The sequence below is a fragment of the Antrostomus carolinensis genome, unplaced genomic scaffold (assembly GCF_000700745.2).
Source record: "Antrostomus carolinensis isolate BGI_N321 unplaced genomic scaffold, ASM70074v2 scaffold21916, whole genome shotgun sequence".
Lineage (NCBI taxonomy): Eukaryota > Metazoa > Chordata > Aves > Caprimulgiformes > Caprimulgidae > Antrostomus > Antrostomus carolinensis.
Window position 1 is genome coordinate 19,629 of NW_010322771.1, and position 7,052 is coordinate 26,680.

Below are 7,052 nucleotides of genomic sequence, written 5' to 3' on the forward strand. Positions count from 1 at the left end.
TCCCTCTATCATTTCTGTGGTCATCATCCCAACCAAGGATGTGGAACCCCTCCACACACCCCACCAACCTGCAACAAACAAGAAACCTCCAGCATGTATAGATCAGATGCCAAGATGTTCCTTCCTTTTGTATCAGGTAAGCAGCCTTTAAATATTAACTTTATTGCTTGGTGGTAGTGGTGCTTAGAGGGGAGAAAGCAGGAAGGGACAGAAAGTTTTAGAGCAAGAGATTTTATCACTGATATGTTTTAAACTATGATATTCTATAAGATTCAAAACCATAACTTTAAGCAGTCAAAACCAGTAAGTTGAAGTTTACTTATTTCAGCAATTTGTGCAATTTCAATCAATCCTAGTAAACCTTCGTGACCAAAGCAGCTAAATGCACAGGGGTTTGGAAGAAGAAAGTTAGTGGTGGAACAGTGACACCACCACCACACAGAACAGGACAATCCCAAGACAATCCAAAAATCACAGACTACTTACAGTCTTATATAAAGAAATCATCCAAACTTAACCTCTATATCTGACAGATGAAGAAATCCAGCTCACATTTTAGGTTACTGAAGAACAGTTCTACAAAGACTCTGCTACATAGGTAAGAGCATAGGTAAAAAAAAATATCTGACATTACATTTTTTTTATTGGAAATAATACTATCAAATTCTGTAACTTCTACTACCGCTCAACCCCTTCAAATAAATTAACAACTTCTAAGCAGTATCATAACAACCCCCAAAATGTATTTTAAAATCAAGTTATTTCAAGTGGCATACGAGGTAAACCTTAACGGTGCTCCAAAGGCACCACAGAACGGAACAAAGTTAAAATTTCCTCCTTAATCTTACAAGCCCTACCCTCACCCTTGAATGACACTTTGGTGACAATAATATTAACACTTACCCTTTGGAAAAGCTCTTAATGTCTTTTATCAGCTTCCCATGCTCACCTCACCAGCTAACTGCTCAAAGATCCAGTGCATCCCGACTCAACAGCACTTCCTTAAGCATTATTTTATCCAGATCTTCCAAGTGTCAGCTTCATCTTAACTTGGTTGTTCTTCTGGTCTCTGGAGCCTTCTCCATCTTCCTGCCTGTCTGCTCACTGTGAGCAAGCAGAAGTGCTCCTCACCTTGTACATGTCCATGGGACATATTCCACCACAGTTCAAGTTTTAATCTGCACTAACTCCTTCACTAATTGAACCTCTCATCTTCTCAAAGAAACTCTTAAGAATTCTAATGTGATACATACACTTAGTTAACAGTGCTTCTTGGCACAATCAGCTGAGATTAAAACAAGGAAGTAAATACTAATATAACTGTCAAAATGCAGCAAAATAACACCAACTCCTCAGAAGCAGATCTACCAAGACAGACACAAAGTTAAAGCTACTAGTGGACCAGTTGCCTCCTCTCCTAATGAGGACAGTGTGTGGCACTGTAAGAAAACACACACTCCTGGTTCATCACCTCCTAACCCAAGACTGCCAACTGATTACCTGATCTTGCTAGAAAAGAAGTTTGAGTGGGAGAAGATTTCCTGTCTGCAAACATCCTTCACTTCCTTCTTTGAGATGAAGAGCTTTACGTATACACACATACACACACAGGGACTGTAACCCCTGCTTTGAATTGAATAAATTAATTCCACACAACTACCATTTGTAACTGACATAGTTTAGCAAGGACTCCAGATGAGTTATTTAAAAAAAACCCCACCAAAACCTTAACCTTAAAAAAAAAAATAAAAATCACAGTGTCTTGTCTTAAAAAAAAAAAAAAAAGATAAACACACTGCTAAGAACAATTTCTCCAACTTTTTGCCAGGAAAGCAAAGTATTAGAGACATAATTAGCACACAAAAAACATGAATACCTTGTTTCCTTCAATTTTATACCAGCCTTGCTACTTCCCAAACATAAGTTTCTGTACTGTTTAACTTAAATAAAGAAATATAAAGAAAAAGTTGTCCTAATCTTTAAGCAAACAATTTTAAGTACATGCCTTTTCCTTAAAATCTAGCCACAAACTCATTAACTCGTCAAGATCTGTCCTCACTTAAACCCAACCATTCTCACCTAGTCACATTCAATCTCCTCAGTCATACAAGGATCAAAAGCAAAGCAAATGAACAGAAAAACAATGCAAAAAATGCAAAACCATACACACACAAATACAGAACAAAAAAACCCATCACACACATTATAAGCCAGGAAAAAACACATGTAATAACATATCCTAGCCTGGAGACACCAGCTCCTAGCTCTTCAACACCTGGATCTTTCTGCAGAGAACAAACAGTAACTTCTAAACGCCTCAGGAAAAGTCAGTCATAAAAGAGTAAAATTTGCCTGGAAACAGAAATGTTCCAAGTTAAGACTACTCTGAAAAATTCATACTTTGCGGCAGCCAGAAGATCAAAATGATTCCAGGTTAGCTCACATATGCAGAAAAAAGCAAGTACAATTATACCTTAGCAAGAAGTTATGGGATGGCCCTACTTTCAAAGAAGCTGCCCTCTTCTGGCATTCCAACAGCTAACCAGGTACTTTTAGGAAGTTAGGAAAGGTATCAATGCAAAGAGTACCTCTATTTTCCATATTCATAACTTAAAGATGCTGGGAAGGGAGATGGTAACTAGCATGTACATTCATGGCAAACACTTATGAAGGTGAGTTCAGGTCTCAAGAAGGATCTCAATTAAGACAAAGCACAGGGAAAAGAAACCTTTAGATAAAACTTTCAGCCTACACACTGGCCATGAACCACTGAAGCAACTGAAGTTGCTCAGAAACAAGCAGTTTCAGAGCAACTGAAACTACCAATTAGCTGGAAAATGGAATGTGAAAGGTCAGCTTTGTATTTTAAAGACTTAGAGACAAAGAGCCTGTCAAGCTCCAGATGTGCTGTTCTCTCTTGAGAACAGCAAGAGAGAAAGAACAGCAAATCTCAAGACTGCTGCCAAGAAAGCTTCTCCCCCATCATCTGCTCATAGCTCATGATGACACACACCTGTCATGAGCCACATGGGCTCAACCAACCATAGTTTACCAATGGCACCAATGCAAATCTTTTTTGGAACACAGCTAACTGTGTTTATAATGATTCAGAAACCAAACCCACCTGTCACAAGCTATTAAAAGCATTCCACACATCCACCAGGTTAACTCTGCACTGAAAAAAATGTCATCACTGTAACCAAGCTGTAAATATCGCTACTTCAAGAACCACCACTTGGTTGAAACATGCACCACCTACATGTTTCCTAGCAGGAATTTTCAAGTAGATTTAAAAGCTTATGTCACCTTCATATATTGCAAATAGTTTCACCCTAAATCAGCCAGCACCTAAATTTTTAGAAGTCTGAGGCTAAAACCAAGGGTAAAACAAATATTACATTACTTAGAATGTGAAGACTATTATGTTCTTCTTTTGTAAAGTTATATATTCCCCAGTTAGCACTTATTATTCATGCAGTATCATTCTGCTGCTCTATTTTATGAAATAAATAAAAAAATAACAAAAAGAACATGAATACTTGGTGTTCACACTTAACCGTACACATTTCAGTTACACAAATGGAAACCTCCACGCTTCAAGTGGTACAAGTGAAGACTATCTAGCAATGTCCTAAAATTAATTATTTCAGTCTTGATGATGATTTATCTCAGCTGGTCATCATTACAGCAAGACAACATACTGTTTGTCATATGAAAGGTTTTAATAAATTAATTATTTAATTACCATAATTAATTACTGTATTCTTACACCTAGCATTTGGCTACTTTGACTTCTGATGCTTGAACTTTGCTTAACACAAAATCAGCAAAGTATATGATGATATTTTACCTCTATTTTCTACTAAGACAGCAGTAGTTATTATTTCTTAGTTCTAGTAGGTTTACAATTTCATTTAGCATTTTAAGACAGGGTACAAATTCATTATATCATGGAAACATACATTAGCTATTGTGTAACAGAAGTGTTATTTTAAAAAAACGTTTGATTAGGTATTAAGAGAATTAAAGCTTTGCATCCTTCATTAGTCATCTTTTCTTTGCATGACTGCCCTGAACATCCAGAACCAAAACATTTCAACCCTCTCTGCAAATACATACGCTTAAAGCTTTAATGTAGATCTGTACACAAATGCTTTTAACATTGATGTTTAATATAAGTTGAAGTAATGTGCCATGATGAGAGTAGTTCAAAGTCATTTGCAAAACCAATAAAGCATTCTGGTTTTATGTTAAAATTGGACTCATTTTTGAAGCGCTGCAAGTCTGATCAGTTGGGTTTTTTTCTGTACCATATTCTGGGGGATGAACAAGTTTGCACCTAGGACAACATCCAGGAAAAAAAGAAAGCCACCAAGCCACCAGTTTTGCACTCTGTCTCTACCATAAGAAGCTACACAGCTGGACTAAAATTAAGTATGACCAATGTTTTGTATTATTAATAAGATGCATATTTGCCAGTTTATCAGCATACTGAAACATGAGAAATGCCTAACAATTCAATACATGGAGAAAATATCTAAAAGCCAGACACCATAGGTATTCAGAGACACTTGTTTAAACTTTATAGACACACAGATGATAGAATATTAAGGATTTTAAAATATTACCCTAACAGCATATAGAAAAAATGCACAGAGGTGTGAATTCTGACACAACTTCTTTCCTCTGCCAGTCTTTAAGCCAGGAAAAAAAAATAAGCACAAACAAACTGCCAGGAGCATCATCCCACCCATAACATAGTTCATCCATTTCTTGAAAAAAACCTCTTTGCTTAAATAAGATCATATTTGGAAACAGACAGCTGCTGCCAGGACTTATCAGAAAAAAAACCCAACTGTCTACACGTTTTAACTGCACAATTACATCAAGAACCTACTTTCTGCTCCATAGTCACCATCTATTCATGCTACATTTTTAATGTCTCTGGATTTACTCAACAACCATTAAAGTTTTGAGCATTTCTCCAGGTGTGATACCTGAGGTGCCCAGAGTTTTATTAGGGAAAAATGAAACAGCTGCATGCACACACACACCTGCTACTTACATTCAGCTCAATTTCCAATTCTAACAGCCTCTTGAGCAACTTGTTTAAGTAAAACAAAGGTCACCATGAAACCACCTGTGACTTCCTGAATTCACCTGTCATTTGTCTTCTATGCATTAACTAGTATCTATAAAGAAGAATATTTTCCTACAACTCAGTAAATACTATCACATGTGTTATTTGGACCTTCAGAATTTTGTCTCAGCAAAGCCACCCACTTAAAAAATTAACTCTAATGGAGGGAAAAAAAAAAAGACACCAAGCTTTAAATATCTAGCTAAGGAAAAAATTCCAATACCTTGCCATTCTCCTTAGTTGCACTGTAATGAACTTCAAAGTCTTTTATTTACTTGTTAAAAAGACTGTATATACAACTTTCTCAAGTAAATATTTTTTTTTACAACTGTCAAATATAAAAATAGCAAATATAATATGTTGATGCTTCTTAGGTTTAGAATCTAGATAGTTTAAGTCTTTTTATGCAAATATACAAGAACTACATGAAAAAGTAAAGCACCAGCTGTACAAAGTTACACTGCAATAAGCTATTCAAGACATTGAAATTAAGAAGTGAATTGTTATTTTAAATTTTATCAACATGAAAAACTTGACCAGCTGTACTGACAGATTTAATATGTGTTACTATGCCATCCTGTCCCACTGTCATTCTACCCACTCATGGATGCTCTGGTTCTGAACCCTGTGTGAGTTTAAAACAGAATAATTCAGCTCTTCCAGTGACTTGCAAGACATTACAGCAACAAAGACGTCAGCTGCTATTTTACATCAACCTATACACTAAAGCCCAAAATTATATGGGGCATCACAATACTATCTTCTCAATCCCATACATACCACATGAAAAACTCTGTGAAATCATTATTAGAAGAGCATCTGCTTTTCACAGAACTGGCTACTAGCAGAAGTAGGCATACACTGTTCCAGAAATACAGCTATTTGTGCCAAAACTGACAGAAACAAATCCTGTGTTGGACACGATACACAGAACACCTAGGAGGTCAGATGCTTAATTCCATAGTCACACCATGGCTTACTAAGCTTTATCTGTTTGAAAATGCAAAGCAAAGACAATGCTTTCACAGTGGAGGCTACTTGTGACCTGCTGATCTGACAAACTCTCAGGTAAGTATTGCAGACAACTCCAATATAAATGAAAAGGTTGAAAAGCAGGAGCTCAGCGGAAACTCTACCATCCACATCCAGGCCAGTGCCTGTAGTTGACATGCCGCAACACCAACGCGAGAGGCTCAATCCAGCCAGCCGATTAAACGAAACACACTGGTTAACAACAATGTTTAAGAGATTAAATGAAACACATTAAACATTATTGTTTTCCAATGTTTCAGAGTGATCCCCACTGTGTTAGAGTGCGTTCTGCTCACCCTAGGGATCTAGGCTTGCAGCAAACACTGGCAGACCCCTGCTCGCTGCAGTACTACGTGAAACACAGCGTGACCGCATGAGTTTTATTTATTTAAATTATTATTATTTTTACTTTAAAATTTGAATCTCTTTTTTCCAGTAACATTTTGTTTTTTGTTCCAAGAACCTTTCTCAGCAAGGCAGGTGGTGCAGCATCACACCACCTGCCTTGCAGAGAACAGCCAGACGCAATGGGATGGGCTGCCACCATCACATATCCCTTCACACAGGGAGTAGGAGTCTTTAGAAAAGATTAAAATACTCACCTACAAGCCAACAGTGAAAATAATCATAGATGCCAGTAAAATATGCTATATAGTATTTCTGGGTATATTAACTGAGAGGCTCTTTGAGGAACAAATAAAGGTTTAATAAGCAGATTCCCCTCAGGGAGGTGGCAAGCAGCCCACACCACAAAAGCTCCCCCATTTCACTGCACTGTCTTTAAAACAAGGCCGGTATGGCAGCCTCTCGTCCCTCCCTTTCTTCCTCCCTCTCTGCCGGTACCTGTGCCCGCTGGCTCAGACCCCCATTTTACCGGGAA